The sequence below is a fragment of the Oryx dammah genome, unplaced genomic scaffold (genome assembly GCF_014754425.2).
Source record: "Oryx dammah isolate SB20612 unplaced genomic scaffold, SCBI_Odam_1.1 HiC_scaffold_3, whole genome shotgun sequence".
Taxonomy (NCBI): Eukaryota; Metazoa; Chordata; class Mammalia; order Artiodactyla; family Bovidae; genus Oryx; species Oryx dammah.
Genome location: NW_024070187.1, coordinates 106352085 through 106375317, shown reverse-complemented (window position 1 = coordinate 106375317; position 23233 = coordinate 106352085). Strand labels below are relative to the sequence as shown.

The window sequence follows — 23233 nt, the reverse complement described above, 5'->3', positions numbered from 1 at the left end:
GTAAACATTAAAACACATAATCCACTTTATTTCTTATATTTAACTGTTAGAAGTCTGACCTTGAAGTCAGAATAAGGATTCTCAATTCCTCTTCTAGGAACTGAACCCTGTTACAGATGGACATTCAAAAGGACAGTAGTAACCTTATACATCACAGCAAGAGATTGGGAACTGTGCTCAGCTTGTGGATATATTCCTTTACAGAAAGACAAAAGGCACAATGTGATCTAATTTTAGAATGTTTTCATCACTCTCAGAAGAAATTCAATGCTTATTAGCCTTTACCTCTCAAACCCACCTTTCACGTATACCCACAGTCCTATCTAAATCACTTTCTATCTCTAAAGATTTGCCTACTCTGGACATTTCATAAAATGGAATAATACAATAAGTGGTCTTTTTAAAATTAAATACATTTGATGTGTAACACTGTAAATTTAAGATGTAAAATGTGTTATTTTGATGCATTGACATATTACACTATTTTTGCCATTGTCATGAAAAAATATGGAGTGCTTTATGAATTTGCATGTCATCCTTTTGTGGGGGCCATGCTAGTCTTCTCTGTATTGTTTCAGTTTTTAGTATATGTGCTGCCAAAGCAAGTACAGCATGTGGTCTTTTGTGTGTGGCTTCTTTCATATATGATAATGTTTTCAAGGTTTATCCACACTGTAGCATGTGTCAATATTTCTTTTTGTTGCTGAGTAGTATTCCATTATGTGGAAAAAAAAAAACACATTTTGTTTATTTGTTCACCAGTTGATGTACATTTAGATTGTATTCGAAAAAAGAAAGACAAAGGGGATAACGTGTTATCAACTTTCATCAGTAATCAACAAATACCAGTAGCCAACAACTATCTAGTGTTCATACATGCCAGTACCATCTTCCAGGCTTCAGGGAGTAGTGAGTGATGAGTGGCAAGAAGTGAGGAATAGTCTGTCCCAACATTTCCTGGGGAGGTGGAAGAATTGAGGAGACTTTCTATTTCTAGTCTAGTCAGGGAACACCCTCCACAAACACCATCACCATCACTAACACACACACACACACACACACACACACACATATGATCTGTTTTACACAATGCATCTGATAAGGTTGGTTTTAACAGAAGTGATCAAAAGTATGTTGTTCTTTAGGTCCTAGAATCAAACGATGCCATTGAGAGATAGGAGTTGCAGATATGTACTTACCATTAGGAGCATTCATCTTCCTGGTCTCATATTCACCATATAAAATATTTATTATTTTAAAAAAAACAACTCTAGCAGGCTCAAAATATATTCACTAAGTCAGTTTGGAAACTCTACTTTTTCTTGTATAAATGTTGACTAAGCATGATTCAAAGGCACACAAATAAGGTACTAAAATAATAAATCCTTTAATACCACTTCTTGTCTCTAAAGAAATAAGTAAATGAAAAGAACAGGAGTATAGTTTGTTAATCTCCTCTCGACACTTTTATGCACATATGCTGCTCCTTTGGCCCAAAATGTTCTTCCTTAATTTGTTTGCCATTAAGTCCTAAAAGCTAAATTAGCCTTCCCCACCTCCTTACTTATTGAGAAGCTTCAAATCTATCACAGTATCAACTAGGATATCCTGACCTCTGAACTAATTCTGAAGTAATCTCTCTCTCTGCCTCACTGTTGTTGTAGCTCCTGTAATTCTTTATTTGAGGACTTGTTATGCAGCATTCTAATTTTGCTATTTGTCTCTCATTAGTCTGTGCTTTGCTTAAGATCAGAGATATATGACATGCATAAAATACACCCCCCAAAATCTTTGTGCAGTGAATAAATGAAGATGTTTTGAAAAAAAATTCTACAAATGCGGTTAACTAGTTTGGCTTTATGGACAATTTTCTAGATACAAATGTATTAAGGTAGGAATTCCTGAGAAGAAAAATACTGAGACAAGGAGTTGAATGCAAGTGGTTTATTCATAATGTGATGCCAGAAATCATGGAGGGGGTGGTGGTGGTGGGAAAGTAAGATAAGAAAGGGAAGAAAGTCAATAAAAGTTCTGCTAATTAACTGGTCACCATCGTTTGCCACACGATCTCAGTCTTGCTAGAGACCTCTGGAAAACTACAAACCTCAAGATTCTCTTACCCAAGAAACAAGGGAACTGATGTTGTTAAACACCCAAACTTCTGTTAATAATTAGTTGAATATTGCTTCTACTTACTTAATTCACTGGTACCTTCAGTCCATTCTTGTGGAAACCAAGTCTATTCCAGTGGCCAGATAAAGCCTATAGGAAAAAAACACCCAGTTTCTCTTAATATGATGTAAAGTGAAGTCACTCAGTCGTGTCCGACTCTTTGCGACCCCATGGACTGTAGCCTACCAGGCTCCTCCCTCCATAGGATTCTCCAGGCAAGAGTACTGGAGTGGGTTGCCATATCCTTCTCCAGGGAATATTCCTGACCCAGGGATTGAACCCTGGTCTCCTGCATTCCAGGTAGACACTTTAACCTCTGAGCCACCAGGGAAGATGTAACCAAATCAGTAATACACAGAAACATTTGGTGCAAAAGGAATGAATATAATGTCTCAACAATATGCTCAGGGATGACCAACCCATATCCAGAAAATACACCAATTCTTGCAAGGACAAGTTGCCAGCCTTATTCAGGTGATAGAGTTCTTATGTAATTTGTCTCTAAGTGGCTAATTTGTCTTATAATTATATATTACCATAGCAAGGGCTTGATTTCTAACTTTACTAATGATAGATTTAACATTAGCAGGATAATCATTATAGCCTTGATCAAGGAAGCCTGTAATGTTTCAGTCATGTATATTAGTCACTCAGCTGTGTCCATCTCTTTGCAACCGCCTGGCCGTCAATGACCAATATTCCTACCATCATGGATGCTCACTCTCTGGGTAGATTGTTCTCTGGGATGAGCAATAAGGGCAGGTGGCTGCACTCTAACTGGATGAGCTCATCCTGTTTATTTTGTTGGTTAACGTTTTTGCTGAAATAAACACTCTTTCTAGTGGGGATCGCTTGAGATAAAAGATTTACACCGTTCGGGCTCACAGGTCTATCCCCTAGTGTCTTCCTGACAATATTCTTATTTTGTTATCTTCAATTTCCAGTCTTTTTCAGGCTAAGTCATTTACCACTGCTCAAGAATCTCTGTGTGTATTCTTATCTGTAATCACTTCCCCACCAAGTTGAAGAACAGATGTATTGCCAAGGATCTGCCCACTGGGAAAGAATGACCATTACCACTCTATTTCATATATATATATATATACATGACTGGGGTTGTACTTCAAAAATTGTATATTTTCTGTTCATACCAACATATGGAGTAGAGCCATTAATGAACCAGTTTCAGGATATTCTTTTATGCAACTGGTCCCTGGGAACCCTCAATGGGGTCACAAGAGGAGCCGAGGAGAGGATTGGTCATGAGAGTCAGTGACATAAATATATAGTCCACCCATTTGTACAAATTAGTTGTACCCTCCTGCCCTACTCATGCCCAGTTCTCACAGTACCACTTCCATAATATGATGGATTAATGCTGTACTCTCCTGAAAATAATTAGCTCATAAGGGACTCACTGTAGAGAATAAAGGATATTTTATGTGAACTCACATATGAGCATACACATTGCATACTCACTAGATGTCTCACGGTCTATTGGAGACTTTCTACTAAGGTACAGTGGCTTGTTGTATTTGCTGTGCAAAAGTGAATAGTGCTCTGGTACAAAGAACACTGCCTGTCTTCAGAAGTTTGACAGAGTGTCAATATTGCGGATTACCATGGATAACACATAAATACCTTCAGTTTCTTGAATGCATCCAAACTGAACCACTTCCTGAACTTACTGGAGAAGGCTCTATTCGAATCAACCTCAAAACTGACATCTTAATGAATATCTAAGAACTGATTCTGAGTTATATTACTAAAATGATGCGTGGTATTATCTTTAAAACTCAAAATGACCATCCAAGCACTGTCCCAGATTCTTAGTGCTAGAAAGTACAGGGCAAATACACTGAAGTTTAGTTTATAAGAAATGCCTCAGTTTTACCCAAGTTCTCAAACCTCTAAAAACTTCACAGATATGTCAGTTAACCAAAACTTTTTAAGGTTTAACATTCCCTTGATACATAGGTACCTTTCCAGTATTTCCAGAGTGCTTGACATTTGACAATCTCCAGGTCAAATTAATATGATGCAGTCAGTGTAGTACAGAGGTATAAAAACTGCAACCTCCAAACCAAACACAGCCTGTCATCTGCTTTCATTTATAAAGTTTTATCAGGACACCATCATTCTCATTTATTTACATAATGTCTATGACTGCTCAATGGAAGATTTTAGGAGTTGTGACAAATATTGCATGGTCTGTGTGTGTGCTTAGTCACTCAGTCATGATCGGCTCTTTGCAACCCAATGGACTGCCCCCGCCAGGCTGCTCTGTCCATGGGATTCTCGAGACAAGAATACTGGAGTGGGTTGCCGTACCCTTCTCCAGGGAATCTTCCCAACCTATGGATCAAACCCAGGTATCTCTCATTGCAGGTGGATTCTATACTGTCTGAACCACCAGGGAAACATCATCTGCAAAGCCTCAAATATTTCCTATTTGACATTCTACAGTAAAAGTGTGCTGAACTCTGTATAGAGAATAGTTTCGTGCAAGGCAATGTGTCTAGATGATCAAGGTCCATTGACCTACAGAACAAGAGATTAACATAACCCTGAAGCAAAGCTGTAAAGGTGTATTGCTGTCTTTCCAGTTGACCACTAACAACAGCTGATTTGCCTTCCTGATAGGTATTGAAACAAATAGTTTCCCCAAATCAGTAACTATATTCTAAGGTTATATATGGAATGCTGATTTCTTTTAGAAAAGGTATAGCTCCAACACAGAAAACGGTCACTACCACTTTGTTATATTTATGAAAGTTTGCCATCCTCTGTCAAAATCCATCTTTTATTTTTTTTTAACTCATACATCCCATATCAGTGAATTAAGCAGGATATAATGAAGCCCACCACTGCTAAATCATTTACGTTTTTGAAGATGGCATTATCTGTGCAACTTTATCTAGGATGCACCAGCACTTTTGACTTTCTGTAAATGAGGGATGCAGATAGTTTCACAAGCTTCTATTTGGACTTTATAGCATAATAGCTCTTCATCCACAGATGAGGGAACACGATGATGGTTCTGCCAGCTGCTAAATATATCCATGTGGATTGTGCTCTATGAGGCTGAGGAAATGACCCAATCATTTCAGAAACTGAGATGGCACATATTTGGGTCAAAAGTCTGTATATCCACACTCTAAAAGAAGTAACGAGGCTGTCCTCATTCCTATCTTACCAGTGGTAATTCAGATCCTATATCTAATGGCCTTATCAACATCCAGATAATTTCTCAATTAAAAAAAAAAAAACACTTTTAGTTTCTTTTGCTGTGCAACAGCTTTTAATTAGGTCCCACTTACTTCCCTAGTGGCTCAGATGATAAAACCTTTGCCTACATGCGGGAGACCTGGGTTCAATCCCTGGGTCAGGAAGATTCCCCTGGAGAAGGAAATGACAACCCACTCCTGGAAAATCCCATGGATGGAGGAGCCTAGTGGGCTACAGTCCATGGGGCCACAAAGAGTTGGACATGACTGAGGGACTTCACTTTCACTTTTTTGTTTATTTTTGCTTTTATTTCCATTACTATGGAAGGTGGGTCATAGAAGATCTTGCTATGATTTACATCAAAGAGTGTTCTGCCTATGTTTTTTTCTAAGAGTTTTATAGTTTCTGGTCTTATATTTAGGTCATTAATCCATTTTGAGTTTATTTTTGTGCATGGTATTAGGAAGTGTTCTAATTTCATTCTTTTACAAAGAGCTGTCCAGTTCTCCCAGCACCATTTATTGAAGAGACTGTCTACTTTGTTGTATATTCTTGCCTCCTTTGTTAAAGATAAAGTATCCATTGGTATGTGGGTTTATCTTTGGGCTTTCTATCTTGTTCCATTAGAAAAATATATTTCTGTTTTTGTGCCAGTACCATACTATCTTGATGGCTGTAACTTTGTAGTATAGTCTAAATTCAGACATATTAATTCCTCCAGCTCCATTTTTCCTTCTCAAGGTTACTTTGGCTATTCAGGGTCTTTTGTGCTTCCATACAAATTATGAATTTTTGTTCTAGTTTTGTGAAAGTTATCATTGGTAGTTTGATAGAGATTGCATTGTATCTATCTATTACTTTGAATGGTATAGTCATTTTCACAATATTGATTTTTCCAATCCAGGAACATAAAATATCTTTCAATATGTTTGTGTCATCTTTGATTGCATTCATCAATGTCTTAAAGTTTTCTGCATACAGGTCTTTTGTCTCTTTAGGTAGGTTTATTCCTAGTGAAAAGACAGCCCTCAGAATGGAAGAAAATAATAGCAAATGAAACAATTGACAAAGTATTAATCTCAAAAATATACAAACAGCTCATTCAGCTCAATACCTGAAAAACAAATAATTCAATCTAAAAGTGGGCAGATTGCTGAAACAGATACTACCCACCCCCCCAAAAAAATACAGATGGCTAATAAACTCATGAAAAGATGCTCAACATAACTCATTACTAGAGAAATACAAATCAAAACTACAATGAGGTATCATCTAACACCAGTCAGAGTGGCCATTATCAAAAATAATTACAAAGAATAAATGCTTGAGAGGATGTGGAGAAAAGGGAAACCTCTTGTACTGCTGGTGGGAATGCAAATTGATACAGCCACTATGTATGGAGATTCCTTAAAAAATTAGGAATAAAACTACCATAGGACCCAGCAATCCCACTACTAGAAACATACCCTGAGACAACCATAATTGAAAGAGACACATGCACCCCAGTGTTCATCACAGAACTATTTACAGCAGCCAGGACATGGAAGCAATCTAAATGTCCATTGACAAATGAATGAATAAAGTTGTGGTACATGTACACAATTGAATATTACTCAGCCATAAAAAAGGAACATATTTGAGTCACTCTAATGTGGTGGATGAACCTATTACACAGAGTGAAGTAAGTCAGAAAGAGAAAGACAAATATCATGTATTAATTCATGTATATGGAATCTAGAAAGTTTGTACTGATGAACCTATCTGCAGTGCAGTGATGAGATGCAGATACAGAACACAGACTTGTGAATATAGTAGCAGAAGGAGAGGGTGGGATGAATTGAGAGAGCAGCATTGAAACATATGCATTACAATATGTAAAATTAGATAGCCAGGAGAAATTTGCTGTGTGATGCAAGAAGCTCAAACCCAGTGTTCTGTGACAATCTAGAGGGGTGGGATGGGATGGGAGGTAGGAGGGGGGTTAAAGAGTGAGGGGATATGCATATACCTATGGCTGATTCATGCTGATATATGGCAGAAACCCACACAATATTGTAAAGCTATTATCCTTTAATTAAATAAAAAACTTTTATAGGCTGCTGTTTTGTGAAGAAGTATCTACTGTGTCTTGAACAGATATGACCTTTCACTCAGTAGATTCTAGAGTTCAACAACTGGTTTATGTTTGGAAACTGGATAAGGAAGAGTGATTTTCCATTGTAGTAGCTAACATCAGCTTTCCTTGTACCTTAAAAAAGTTCTTAATCTGTTTTTGTTGAATTCAGTTCCTTTCAGTCACTCAGTCATGTCCAACTCTTTGTGACCCCATGAAACGCAGCACTCCAGGCCTCCCTGTCCATCACCAACTCCCGAAGTTCACCCAGACCCATGTCCATTGTGTTGGTGATGCCAGCCAACCATCTCATCTTCTGTCGTCCCCTTCTCCTTCTGCCCTCAATCTTTCCCAGCATCAGGGTCTTTTCAAATGACTCAGCTCTTCACATCAGGTGGCCCAAGTATTGGAGTTTCAGCTTCAACATCAGTCCTTACAATAAATATTCAGTTGAATATTTGTTGAATTTGTTGAATTAGGTAAATAAAATTTTATTCTCATTGGCTGTTCTTTGAAATGCCATCACCAAGAGCCCTGTTGCCTTTTTGGAATTTTTTTGCCTTATTACCTCTAATAATTTGTATCCACTTTACCTCTATGAGCCTCAACTATTCTGAAATCCTTCCATTCCTATCTGCTAAAGCTATTCTGTCATGTCTCCTTCATTTCTTTGTAGACCATCATTGTTTCTCTGCCTCAAGGACCAATTTTAGAAGTATGCTAGGTATCCTTGCAGGAGTAGTAAATCCTAGATCAGTGAAGAGTGCCCTCATACAAATAAACTCTGTTTCATCAAACACACATTGTGCTGGACCCTCCGTATCTATCCCGAGGCATGCTCTACTGGTCTCTGATTGTGTCTCTCTTAAACCCTTTCATTCTGAGCATGTTAACATTAAATATTGACTGAGAACAATGAAAGGAGGAGCAGATCTTGAGAAGGTTAATTATCCTGTTGGCTAACATTAATCTTGGGTAAAATCCTTGCATGTTCTTTATGCAATGAGAGACCATTCTCTCTCTCTTTTTTTTTTTTTAAAGTAAAAGGCAATTCTTCATCCTAGAAGGTTTACGGAAACCTTGGATTCAAACACACCTGCCCAATATTCCCATCCTGAATTTCAGCATTTTATTCTTCTCTTATCATGAACCTAAATTTATTACAGAAGACTTGCTGGGACTGTGAATTCAGCCTTCAACCTAATTCTGAAACTCTTATAGTCAAGTCTTAGGCCTGATACCTAGCAAAGTCTATTCTCCAGGTGAAGTTAACAGTCTTTTTAAACCATTTCCATTAAGGCTTACTTGCTTTTCCAGTGTTCCCTTGTTTAATAGCTGCCTAAACTGAGACTAGCATTTTCTCTTTCAGAGCTCTAGGGCACTTGTTAACAGCCAGAATTCTTAAATTTCCCATTGTTCCATAACCCAGTATATATTCTCACACCTATATATATTCCATCACCATCCACCATGGTTGACAGTTCTATTAACCTGACTTGCCACCCACTATGCTGTCTTGTTGCCATGTGGCCATTTAGCAATGTAACCCTGGGTCTTGGTTTCTACAGAAAATAATTCTATTCTTGGCTCCAATTATCATAGCTTGTGTTTCCCTTGAACCAAATCTTGATAAAAGGCTCTGAGTGAAACAGTCTGTTTTCAGTGGGGTCACAGGCTGAACCAGTAGGAAATGGGAAAGTGAAGCAGGAAGTACAAGGTTCTCAATACAGCATATAATAATGAACAGTTATGAGGTCAACTGGGGCTCAGTCCTACTGAAGACCTCTGAAAGACTGAATGAAAATGTTTCAGAGTTAGACACTTGTTATGTGGCAAATATCGAGCTGAATGTAAACAAAACAGAAAGTATAATGCCCAATCGTTCAGGGAGTATTTTGGGACTTAGTGTTAAATAAGGATAACTGAAATGTGAGTCCATGAATAAGGGATTAAAATACTCACAAACGCTGTTACAGAGATAAGATCTAAGGAGAAAATACATTAAAAAATCACTTAAATATCAAAAAGTACATGACATTAAAAAACACCCACGGATCATATAAAAGTTTTTTTGATGAAAAATATCAGTTTCCTACTTTACACTTCCCCATTGCTAATCTTACTGTCCAGGTTCATCTGCTGTTAACAATTTATGTATCTAGCTCTTAAGATAGTTATTACATAACTCTACAGTGTCTTTACAAATATTGCTTTCAGTTCAGTTCAGTTCAGTTCAGTTCAGTATTTCAGTCATGTCCGACTCTTTGCGACCCCATGGACTACAGCACGCCAGGCTTCTCTGTCCACCACCAACTTCCAGAGCTTACTCAAACTCATGTCCATTGAGTCAGTGATGCCATCCAACCATCACATCCTCTGTTGTCCCCTTAGCTTTGTGCCTTCAATCATTTCCAGCATCGGGGTCTTTTCAAATGATTCAATTCTTCACGTCAAAAAGTCAAAGTATTGGAGTTTCAGCCTCAACATCAGTCCTTGCAGTGAATATTCAAGACTGATTTCCTTTAGGATGGACTGGTTGGATCTCCTTGCAGTCCAAGGGACTCTCAAGAGTCTTCACCAACACCACAGTTCAAAAATATAAATTCTTTGGTGCTCAGCCTTCTTTATAGTCCAGCTCTTACATCCATGCATGACTACTGGTAAAACCATAGCTTTGACTAAGCATAACTTCATTGGCAAAGTAATGCTTTTTAATGTGGTGTCTAAGTTGGTCATAACTTTTCTTCCAAGGAGCAAGTGTCTTTTAATTTCATGGCTGTAGTCACCATCTGCAGTGATTTTGGAGCCCTACAAAATAAAGTCTGTCACTGTTTGCATTGTTTCCCCCTCCATTTCCCATGAAGTGATGGGACCAGATGCCATGATCTTAGTTTTCTGAATGTTGAGTTTTAAGCCAACTTTTTCACTCTCTTGCACTTTCATCAGGAGGCTTTTTAGTTCTTCTTTGCTTTCTGCCATAAGGGTGGTGTCATCTGCATATCTGAAGTTATTTGTATTTCTCCCTGCAATCTTGATTCTAGCTTGTGCTTCATCCAGTCCAGCATTTCTCATGATGTACTCTGCATATAAGTTAAATAAGCAGGGTGACAATATACAGCCTTGACGTACTCCTTTCCCTATTTGGCACCAGTCTGATGTTCCATGTCCAGTTCTAACTGTTGCTTCCTGACCTGCATAGAGGTTTCTCAAGAGGCGGGTCAGGTGGTCTGTGTTCCCATCTCTTGAAGAATTTCCCACAGTTTGTTGTGATCGACAGAGTCAAAGTCTTTGGCATAGTCAATAAAGCAGAAATACATGTTTTTCTGGAAATCACTAGCTTTTTTGATGATCCAGAAGATATTGGCAATTTGACCTTTGGTTCCTCTGCCTTTTCTAAGTTCAGCTTGAACATCTGGAAGTTCATGGTTTACATACTGTTGAAGCCTGGCTTGGAGAATTTTGAGCATTACTTTACTAGCATGTGAGATGATTGTGTGGTAGTTTGTGCATTCTTTGGCATTGCCTTTCTTTGGGATTGGAATGAAAACTGACCTTTTCCAGTTCTGTGGACACTGCTGAGTTTTCCAAATTTTCTGACATATTGAGTGCAGCACTTCCACAGCATTATCTTTTAGGATTTGAAACAGCTCAACTGAAATTCCATCATCTCCACTAGCTTTGTTTGTATCAATGCTTCCTAAGGCCCACTTGACTTCACAGTCCAGGATGTCTGGCTCTAGGTGAGTGATCACACCATCATGGTTATCTGGGTCATGAAGATCTTTTTGCTATAGTTCTTCTGTGTATTCTTGCTACTTCTTCTTAATATCTTCTGCTTCTGTTAGGTCCATACTATTTGTGTCCTTTATTGTGCTCGTCTTTGCATGAAATATTGCTTTAGTAAGAACAATTTGTGTTCCATCCTCCCATGTCTCTTTCCCCAATTATTCTTCCTCTCAATTGTTAACAGTAAAATTATTGTTTTCATCTATTTAAGTGCTTTTGTGATCATATATATATATATATGATAATGCATTTTAAATAACATATCTTGGGATGAGGATATTAGTGTTCCTACCCTTGCCTTGGTGCTAGTGGTAAAGAACTTATCTGCAAAAGCAAGAGAAATATGAAACATGGATTTGTTCCCTGGGTTGAGAAGATCCTCTGGAGGAGAGCATGGCAACCCACTCCAGCATTCTTGCCTGGAGAATCTCATGGACAGAGGAGCCTGGTGGGCTACAGTCTGTAGGGTCACATAGTCAGACAGGACTGAAGCGTGTTACCACACATGCACACACCCTTCCCTTAGAAAACAGGTTCAATTTTACAATGTCAATGGCACAATTTCATCTTTAGTATTAAAAAATGTGTATATTGACAAACCATACCCATTCTATGCAACACCAAGTGATTTAATGGGAAACAACAACAGCAACACAATAGTAACAACAATAAACCAAAGATAGAAAATTGATTTCATACCTAGCAAATATTTTCAGGCAACTGAGAGATATTTCTTTCAATATTTTTGTTGACTTTGCACCTTCTCTTGTTGATTTTTATGTGTTTAATGTGTATCTTGAAATACCTTTTTTTGGAAGGTGGTTTTAACTGCAAAGTTATTCTAGCCTTTTAGACATAATTCTTAATCTCAGAAACTGATTTTCGAGTTACAGTGACAATAATAAGCATATGTTAGATACACATTCATAGGCCTGAAGCAAAGCTGTCAATACAGGATAAATGAGGACATTGAAAAAATGAGATTATCTCAGGGACTAGGTTCTGGACACAAGATTCAGGTTTCCAGTACTTCGGATGAGCACCTATTTCAAGCTATCTTTGCTAAGTGATGACACTAGATTAGGAAATAACGCATGCATTTCCCTGTTGACTCAGATGGTAAAGCATCTGCCTGCAATGTGAGAGACCTGGTTCAATCCCTGGGTCAGGAAAATACCTGGAGAAGGAAATGGCAACTCACACCAGTACTCTTGTCTGGAAAATCCAATGGACAGAGGAGCCTGGTAGTCCATGGAGTCACAAAGAGTCAGAAACAACTGAGTGACTTCACTGTCTTAAAAGATAAATTTCTGTAAATATCAAATGGGATAACCAGAGCAAAGAGGCAGAGAGTAAATGTCCCAGAGAACCCAGAGGTGGAGACCTCATACTTTCTGGTAGACCAGCAGGTTTTCTGGAAGCAGAGGTGTTTTTTGTTGAAATATAAAAGAGGAGTGGGGTTTTTAAGGAGAATTATTGTAGCTTATGTTGGAAGAAACAACATTTTGCAAAGAGATTGCTAACTTTGTTCTACTACTGAGATAGAGTATTATAAGTTCAAAAACACTAAAAATAATTTTGTGTATCTAGAGTTATAGCAAGGAGACAGACAAAGAAAATACATAGATATATGGGCGTGGATAAGCCCGAATGCAGCTTTATTTACAAAGCAACCAGTGGGCAATATTATTCAGTCTTTGAAAACACCTGATCTACACTGTTGAGGACAAAGGGTTTCTGTCCAACTTGAGTTAGCTGTAGCTAGCAGGGACCAGACTGGGGATGATTCTGAATGGATAGGTTTTAGGTCCTTCTTTGGCATTAATGAGTGAACAATGATAGCTACAACCTTGTAGGCAGATGCTTTATTGTCTGAGCCCCCAGGGACATGTGTCTGGCTTCCCTGATAGCTCAGTTGGTAAAGAATCCGCCTGCAATGCAGGAGACCCTGGTTCAATTCCTGGGTTGGAAAGATATCCTGGAGAAGGCAGAAGCCACCCAATCCAGTATTCTGGCCTGGAGAATTCCATGGGCTATAGAGTCCATGGGGTCACAAAGAGTCAGACGTGACTGAGTGACTTTTTTTTCACCCATTCTTTTTTCTAAAGTCATGAATAGATTAAGAGGCTAAAATAAGGAAAGATAAATCAGTTAAAAGTGAAAAGTGAACTCACTAAGTTGTGTCTGACTCTCTGTGATTCTATGGGCTGTAGTCTGTCAGGCCTCTCCATCCATGGGCTTTCCCACACAAGAATATTGGGGTGGGTTTCATTTCCTTCTCTAGGGGATCTTCTGGACTTGGGGCTGAAACCCGAATCTTCCTCTTTGAAGGCAAACTCTTTACCATCTGAGCCACCAAGGAATCCCAGTTAGGCAGGCACTAAAGTAACCAAAGAAAATAAGAAGGATGAACTAAGTAACAACAGTGAGAACTGAGACATGAAGATGTTTAGAAGATGTTTAAGAAGTGGCTGAGTATGACCAGTGAGGAAGGTAATGAGAAAGTTGAAAATCAAAACTGGTACCAGGATGCTGGCTTGGGAAACTGGGTGGTAGTGAGGTCATTCACTAAGAACAGTGCCATAGAGGGAGACTGAGTTTGAAGGTGAAAAATCACAAATTTGATTTTGAGTATGTTGACCTACAGATGTACAAGTTTCATCCAAACGGGAATTCCTAATGTATAGATTGTTAGATAAAGTACAGGACTTCTACATAAATTTTAATTTTAAATGAACAAGAAATAATTTTAATATAAATATGCACAAAATGTTTCATGGAACGAGCTGAACTAAAAAATTTTTTTTTTCATCAGAAATTTCATTTCACTGGACACAGTACAGATTTTCATTTGATAAATGTGGTAAACTCACAAGTATAGTTGATATGGTCCTTCCCTGGTGGCTCATTGATAAAGAAACCATCTGTCCGTGCAGGAGATACAGGTTCAACCCCTGCGTCAGGAAGATCCCCTGGAGAAGGATGACAACCCACTCCAATATTCTTGCTTGGGAAATACCATAAACAGAGAAGCCTGGGGTTGCAAAAGGGTCAGACACAACAACTAAACAACAATAGTGATGTAGTTTGTAACTAGGAGAGAAAGACATGGATATGAAATATAAACTTTGTAATGACTTGTATGTAGCTGATGATGTAAATTCTGTTACTAACCAGCTTTATGACCCTAGCCAAGATAACTTCACCTCACATTTGTATAATGCGGAGATTCTATTAGCTGATTTTCTTTAACCTTTTCTATTTTAAGAGAATATGTAACTCTGAGTACACTTTCTTGAATATATTTACATATGATTTTTGTACTATTATCTGTCACAAATAATATTTATTGTGATTTGATGGAGTTAGCTGCCATGTTCAATTTTTAGGGAAGAGCAAATTATCCTTTTCATGCAAGTGTTTCTCTGGCACTGCTTTTTCCACCATTTGATAAAAATAATAGCCAGCCATCCTGATATAGAAATGTTTATTTCTGTAGTATCACTTTCTCTTATTTATTCAATTTTGTCACAGTATGCCATGTTTGGATCATAAATTTTGATTTATACTCAAGTCACACTGAGGGATATTGATTCACTTTAACATGCTTGATGCATTCCATTTCTGAATGCTAGAGTTGCCTACCAAACAGCAAAATTATTTCTCTCTATTTTTATTCTCAAGAGAATATAACATTGGAGAAAATATCACATATGATTCCCATATAGGTTTTAGGTCTTATTCTAAAAGGCTGATTTACAGAAGCTAATAAATGTTTCCATATTCCAGCATAATGATGTTATTGTCCCTGACCTGCACAATTTTAAGAAAAATTATAAAATAAAATAAATTTTACTAGATTTTGATAATTTAATAGTACTGATAACTACAACCAGCTACATTGTAAACAATTCAAGTGTTAACACAATCATTACATTTATTGAAACAGTTAAAAGGTTTTTGTTAAGCCATGAAAAGATGCTGAGATTCTTGGCCTCCGGAGGAGACAAATTCAATCTGGGGCCAGAGGCGAGGTTTGATTGCTCAGAGCTTTTGTGTAATACAGTTTTATTAAAATATAAAAGAGATAGGAAAAGCTTCTGATATAGACATTAGAAGGAGCCAAAAAGAGTGCCCCCCCCTTTTCTTTTAGGAGAGTTATGTTTCTAAGGGAAAGGGGCATCGTCCCTAAATTGTTGAGCCAACATATTCTCCTAATACTCATATTGAGGGTCTCTGATCCAGGAGCCCCAAGTAATAGTTGGAGGAAGTTGTGGCACTCATAGGAGCCTGGACAACAGTTTGTAACCTAAATGTTTTCAGATGGTTAGAAACAAACTCCTTTTTACAGTTACAAATGTAAGGCAAAATAGTTATTAAACCAAGTTAAAACATAATAAAAATTAAAAGTCATATGAAGTCCATACTTAAGCTACAATATGTTATAGCAGTCCATCTTACGATTGTTAGACATCATCACAGAGTTGAAGAAAGTCCGTTCCTTGAAGCAGAGAAACCTGCCACGGGAAATCTTCAGTTGATGAGGAGGGGAGTGCGCCGCAGACCCAGCAATTAGACTCACGGTGGAAGGCAGCGTAGGAATGAGTGCAGGACAGGAAGGCACTGTCTTGAGGGTCAGCCAGCAGACTCAGGACTTCTGGAGTCAACAGAAGCAAGCCCATCTAGATTCTCAGGCCCATCTCAGTTCCTGGCTCAAACAGCAGCTTGTTTGACTCAAAGACTGGGTCAGAAGTTAACCCCCCAGTAACGTTTGTTGAAAAGCTAAAAGGTGAGTCACACAGTTAATTTTAACTATGTGACTTCAGGATCTATGACGATATTTGTACATAAAAACAGTCTGTCATAGAGACAATCCTTTCTTAGGGGCAGTTTGAGCCCTCATTAAAGCTACGGGTAAAACTTTAAAGCAACTGTCTTGTGTTTCCTAGTTAGCTTACATGGTTGTCTTTTATTAATGTCATTAGCATTTTCAACTTTTTCTGAAGATTGGGGTCTCCAGGAATAGTGTAAGTGATACTCTGTTCCTAGAGTTTTAATACCCCCTTGAGTTACAGCAGCTTTAAAGATGGAACCACTGTCACTTTGAACTTTAGAGTTTAAGATCCCACTAACATCATGAGAAGTCAGTGAAATAAGACTTTGCCCATTCATTAACCTCAGGCTTTAGTGAATACTGCTTTTGATGGGAAAATAGGTGAGGGTCTTTGAGCTTGATAATGACAGGAACAGCATTTTGTGCTTGACCCACAGTTTTTCCATCAGCTCACACTTTATAACTTACATTTTGTTCAATTAAAAGAGCAGGTTCCCCATATTTATGAAAACAGAGTCCTAGACCTTGTTCAACATATCCCTCCCCAGAAGGGGTGAGGGATACTGGCATGATTAGGAACTCGAGAAAATAGCAGAGGGTCCCAGTTGCAGCTTAAAGTATGACTGAAATAATAGCATTTGGCTTGTCCAGACAGCCCATTGCAGCAGTGAATGGGAAGGAAAGCAGACCAGGGACTTTAGTGAGCAGAAAGCTGCCTTGGTGTCCAAAAGAAAATTGACTGATTGGCCCTGCACAGTTATCAATATCCGGGGTTCCCCAGGTGTTATTAGGATGGGGGCTTGGTTAGAGAGCCCTGGGCACCTTCAGTCTCGAATGTCTTGGGAGTCCAACCCCTGGGGACTACACCTCAGTGGGCAGTCTCTTCTCCAATATGATTCTTTGCAGACTGGACATGGGGCTGGGGGCGCCTTAGATGCCTGAGGGCATCCCTCTTAAGATGCCCCTCCTTTCCACAGTAATAGCAAGCCTATCCTTTTTTACCTTTTTCCTTCTGGGCATTTTTCTCAGGCTGTTTCAGGGCAGATTTAACAGGTTTTGTTGGGGTTTCTGTCCTTTGTCTGGTTCTTTCTTCCTCCTCGTATTCTCTACCATAATGCACAGTCTGAGCCAGCTGTAACAGTTTTTCAAAGACTGATTTGGTCCAAACTTCTGTTTTTGTAATGTACAGAAAATATCTGGAGCCAATTGAGTGAGAAATCTATCTTTAAAGATCATTTCTCCCTCTGAACTTCCAGGATCAACATCAGTAAACCTGTGGACAGCCTCCTGTAGTCTATCTAGGGATTTACCAGGAGTTTTCTTCTCTCCCTGTTCCATGTCAGCCAGCTGAGCATAGTTTAAAGTCTTGGTGGCACTTGCTTGAGTCCTTCAAGAGTACACTTGACAAAGTGGCTCTGTTATAGGGAATGGTCGGCTCCCAGTAGGGAGGGGAGCTACTTCGTGCTCACTCTTTCCCCTTGTCTCACGTTCAAGCCATTCATCTCCAAAAGCAGTAGTTTCCCCCAAAATTCAAGCTCCCAAATCAGGAGTCAGCGTCTGTCCCAAGACATACATTATATCTTTTCAAGTAAGCTCACAAAGTGAAGTTAGCCCCATAAAGGATACTATGTACTTTTGGGATCCTTTTGATAGTCTCAACCACAATTGGTACTGTTTGAATTTCTACCAAGACTGAGGCAACCCCTCCTGGAAGGGTGCCCTGACTCTCAATCTGTTCAGCTGGGAGCCCCAGAAACAGAGGCAAAGTAAGAGGACAGGAGGGAGCTGAAGGTTTCACATCCAAATCTGTACCCTTAGGACACAAGTCTGACATGTCTCGCAGAGAGATAAAGAGCAACACTTATGTCACTTCTACCCATTTGCTTTGTTTTCTACGGAACTGGTCTAGTTGTAAAACAGTAATAATTGAGGGCTTTCAACTGGCCAGTATTCCCTGCCTTGCAATGGATACTGTGGCCATTCAGTATCATAGAAGAAGATCAGGCATATCTTTTCAAATTCTGGGGATCAAACTTGTCCCAGTTTTTTAAAATACATTTTAAAGAAGTGGTTCTGGAACTGTTAGCTCTCATCTATGAGAGAGAGATAAGGAGAAGGAAATGGCAACCCACTCCAGTGTTCTTTCCTGGAGAGTCCCAGAGATAGAGGAGCCTGGTGGGCTGCTGTCTATGGGATCGCACAGAGTCAGACATGACTGAGGCGACTGAGCAACAGCACCATAAAAGAGGAAAAAATGACATCTACAGCCGTGGCTTCTTTCCACTGGAGGCATCCCTCCCTGCTTTAGATGGGGGTGTAGACAGACTTTGCACCAAGCTTTCTTTCCCTGGTCGGACTTAGTCTGTCCCTTATTGACACAGGCCCTATCCTCGCCCTCCCAGTTCTGTCATGGAGGCACCAGGGGCAGACCTGATGGAATCCCAGATTGATTTTCAGTTCCCAAACACCGAGACATTCGTTTGATTGGCCCTTTCCTCTGATGCCACCTGGGGTGGAGCAGAGTAGCTTGCCTGGCATGTTTCCCAAGCTAGGACCACTAGGGAAAGCAGCCATCTTCTATGTGCCCATGCACACTCCTGTGTACAGTCCTGGCCACAGTAGAAGTGTTGAGTCATTGCCACATCAGTCTATGTGACAGTGAAAGTGTCAGCCAGCAAGAAAAGAGTGATTTTTGTCTAGGACCAATCCTTCCAGCTTATTTCCACAGATTCCACAAAAGAATATCTAAGGAGTTGACACAAAACTCACCAGAGAGCCTCCTGTGGTCCACTAAGAGCTGACACTATCAAAGGAAGAAGCCCACTGCACTTCCAATCTGACCAGATCCTGCAACTCTCTATCTCCCAAAATCTCATGGTCACTAGCAGTGCTTTTATCCACATAGATAGGCGGGACAGCCATGACAAAGACTCACTTTCAGGTCACTGGACCCTGAGGCAGGCAGCCAAGAGAGTGCCCTCTAGCCTGAGAGACATTCCTGGAGCTAGAGCTCCGCCTCACTCCCAAACATGCTCTTGTAAATTTCGGCTCCTAGCAAGGCTAAGTGCTTCCATATTTGGTGTCTAAGTAAAAGTACATAGTAACAGCATGGATCACTATTCCCTTGGAAGTCTAAGATCCGACAGATTAGGTTAGTAGCTCTAATTCCCCATGCGATTATGAAGTGGTCAGAGACTGGGAAAAAGATGACTAAGAAAGAAAAGTTGAGTCCACACACTTTGCCGATCTCTAGTCGCTCCCCTTGCAGGGATGTTGGGTATTTCTTGGTACTGGGAGGTCAGTATAAATCCCTAGCAAGACTGCCCTATCTGGGGCTGCCTTCAGTCCTTATGAAGAACCTCAAAACTGCAGATCAGGGCTCATCGCTTACTTTGCTCACGGCATGTCATTCATTCACACAAGCACACCAGAGAGTTAGCAAAGTAAAGCAGAAAATGTGTATACTGAGAAAAAAGAGACTCTAGAGGTTTGAGTGTTCTTACCTTGACCTGAAGATCCCAGACGAGCCACTGAGATGATAGCTTACAGTGAATGGTTTTGGATTCGTGACCTCTGAAGAAGATTTACTATGAGACCAGGGACGAGGCTTGATCACTCAGGATCTTTTCTACAGCAGAGTTTTATTAAAGTGAAAAGGGACAGAGAAATCTTCTGACAGACATCAGAAGGGGGACTGAGAATGCCCCCTGTTAGTCTTTAGCTGGATATTGGGCTTCCCTGTGGCTCAGATGTTACAACATCTGCCTGCAATATGAGAGACCTGGGTTCGATCCCTGGGTTGGGAAGATGTCCTGGAGAAGGAAATGGCAACCCACTCCAGTATTCTTGCCTGGAAAATCCCATGGACGGAGGAGCCTGGTGGGCTACAGTTCATGGGGTAGCAAAGAGTTGGACATGACTGAGCGACTTCACTTTCACTTTTCTGTCTGTTAGAAAGCTATTAATCAGATAAGAAAGACACCTCAAGGCTGACCAAGTTTCACCAGACCCCTCTCCCACAATATGCATTTTTGAGATAGGATGGAATGAGGTGTGTCATGCCCCAGCCACAAAACAATTCATATGAATACTGGTTTGTTGAGCTATTATCAGCCCAAGATTTGAGAAAAGAAAACAAATTTAGTCTTCAGTTCAGTTCAGTTCAGTTGCTCAGTTGTGTCTGACTCTTTGCAACCCCATGAATCGCAGCGCACCAGGCCTCCCTGTCCATCACCAACTCCCAGAGTTCATTCAGACTCACGTCCATCGAGTCCGTGATGCCATCCAGCCATCTCATCCTCTGTTGTCCCTTTCTCCTCCTGCCCCCAATCCCTCCCAGCATCAGAGTCTTTTCCAATGAGTCAACTCTTCGCATGAGGTGGCCAAAGTACTGGAGTTTCAGCTTTAGCATCATTCCTTCCAAAGAACACCCAGGACTGATCTCCTTTAGAATGGACTGGTTGGAACTCCTTGCAGTCTAAGAGACTCTCAAGAGTCTTCCCCAACACCACAGTTCAAAGCAGCAATTCTTTGGTGCTCAGCTTTCTTCACAGTCCAACTCTCACATCCATACATGACCACTGGGAAAACCATAGCCTTGACTAGATGGAACTTAGCTGGCAAAGTAATGTCTCTGCTTTTGAATATGCTATCTAGGTTGGTCATAACTTTCCTTCCAAGGAGTAAGCATCTTTTAATTTCATGGCTGCAATCACCATCTGCAGTGATTTTGGAGCCCCAAAAATAAAGTCTGACACCATTTCCCTATCTATCTGCATGAAGTTATGAGGCCAGATGCCATGATCTTAGTTTTCTGAATGTTGAGCTTTAAGCCAACTTTTTCACTCTCTTCTTTCACTTTCATCAAGAAGCTTTTTAGTTCCTCTTCACTTTTTGCCATAAGGGTGGTGTCATCTGCATATCTGAGGTTATTGATATTTCTCCTGGCAATCTTGATTCCAGCTTGTGCTTCTTCCAGTCCAGCGTTTCTCATGATGTACTCTGCATATAAGTTAAATAAACAGGGTGACAATATGCAGCCTTGATGTACTCCTTTTCCTATTTGGAACCAGTCTGTTGTTCCATGTCCAGTTCTAACTGTTGCTTCCTGACCTGCATATAGGTTTCTCAAGAGGCAGATCAGGTGGTCTGGTATTCCCATCTCTTGAAGAATTTTCCACAGTTTATTGTGATCCACACAGTCAAAGGTTTTGGCATGGTCAATAAAGCAGAAATAGATATTTTTCTGGAATTCTCTTGCTTTTTTGATGATCCAGCGGATGTTGGCAATTTGATCTCTGGTTCCTCTGCCTTTTTTAGTCTTAGGTGGGACCATTTTGAAGAAAGGCAAATTCCAAAACATTTACATAGTTTCATTAACATAGCTTAAGAAAAACATTTCCATAAGGAAAACGCATTGGTTCACTCCACGCTTGAATAAAGGTAAGTTCAGGTGGAATCAGGTGTCATCATGACAGCACAGAATTTTAAGAGACACTTGCAGCCTATTTCCTCTGCTTGGAGACCCCTGGCCTTCCTGCCTGTTACCGTCTCACAGTGGGTACAACTAAATGATTTACCAAAGGTAGGTCCCCTTGTGGATAACGGAGCTAAATTTGAACACAGGGTTTCTCGCCTCAATTTTATTCTCTCCCTATTGTACCATGCTATCCCTCTTGATTTCATACTTTCTTCACAAATGATGAATCCTTTTCAAGGATATTACACGAGGTTGTTTTATAAAGAACACTGCACGTGTGCTCAGTCACCCAGTCTTGTCTGACTCTTTTTGCCATCCCCTGGACTGCGGCCCTCCAGGCTCCTCTGTCCATGGAGTTTTCCAATCAAGTATACTGGAGTGGGATGCCATTTCCTCCTCCCAGGGATCTTCTTGACTCAGGGGTCAAACCAATGGCTCCTACACCTCTTGCATTAGCAGGTGGATTCTTTACCTCAGAGCCACCTGGGAAGCCCATAAAGAACACTGGAGAAATCTTGAACAGATTTTAAAAAGGAAAGGTCAAATCCTCCCCTCCACCAACTGAACTACAGCTGGAGGACTTCAAATAGTATTAAGAGGGCAGATTCCCTCCTATTTGGCTCAGATGGCAAAGTGTCTGCCAGCAATTCAGGAGACCTGGGTTCGATCCCTGAGCCAGGAAGATCCCCTGGAGAAGGAAATGGCAACCCACTCCAGTACTCTTGCCTGGAAAATTCCGTGGACAGAGGAGCCTTGTAGGCTACAGTCCATGGGGTCTCAAAGAGTCGGACACGACTGAACAACTTCACTTCATTCCACTTCCCTCCTATTATCAGAGGAATTAAACAATAACAACAACAAAGGGACAGGAGGTCACACTGAAAGGTGCTGAATATGGCTGTCATCTTGATTGTGGTGATGGTATCATTGTGTACACCTACATCCAAATGTAATCAAATTGCACACATAAAATATGTGCAGTTATTTGTATATTAATTAAAATTCAATACAGTTGTTATAAAATAAGGAGAAAAATAAATAGGACAAATTTCTATCTCTTAAGGAGTTAGAATAGATAATCTAAAGACTTTAAAGTTCAGGAATGAATACAAACAATGCTTTAATGATATTTAAAATGAAGTATTATCTATAACACTATGTCCTTTTATGTTACTGATGAATCGATTCACATCCAGAAGTGGGCAATTACATTTTCAATAGGTTTAGAATCTAGCTATGGAAACAACACTTGAAGGAGTTTTAGACATTTACATTGGAGAAGAGGTAATGCTGAATGTCATGCAGAGAGAAATTCATTCTTTGTGACATCCAGAGGGTCCAGGAATAATGGAAAGTAAAAGAATGGGAAAGCAGAGAGAAGGAAGAGGAGGAACAGAAGGGCAAATTCATATTTAGTAAGCTTCTCCTGTGCACCAAGTAATTTACACATGGAAATCTCTAAGCTTCTGGTAATTTGCTCAGAAGTTCTGAGTTGAGAATTTGCTAGACATTCTACATTATGCAGTATGCATCTACCTTCTAATCAACATTGTTATTAAAAAATCTCAAGAAATCATGACTGCTCATAATAGTCCTAGACCCCAGTATAGATACCAAACTA

At 39.8% G+C, this 23233-nt stretch overlaps 1 non-coding gene across 1 annotated transcript; it reads right to left on the bottom strand.

The window, feature by feature from the left end:
* Positions 1-501: 501 nt before the first annotated feature.
* Positions 502-609, bottom strand: LOC120862321. The gene has a single exon (XR_005720748.1). It is a non-coding gene; the product is annotated as a U6 spliceosomal RNA (small nuclear RNA).
* Positions 610-23233: the final 22624 nt, after the last annotated feature.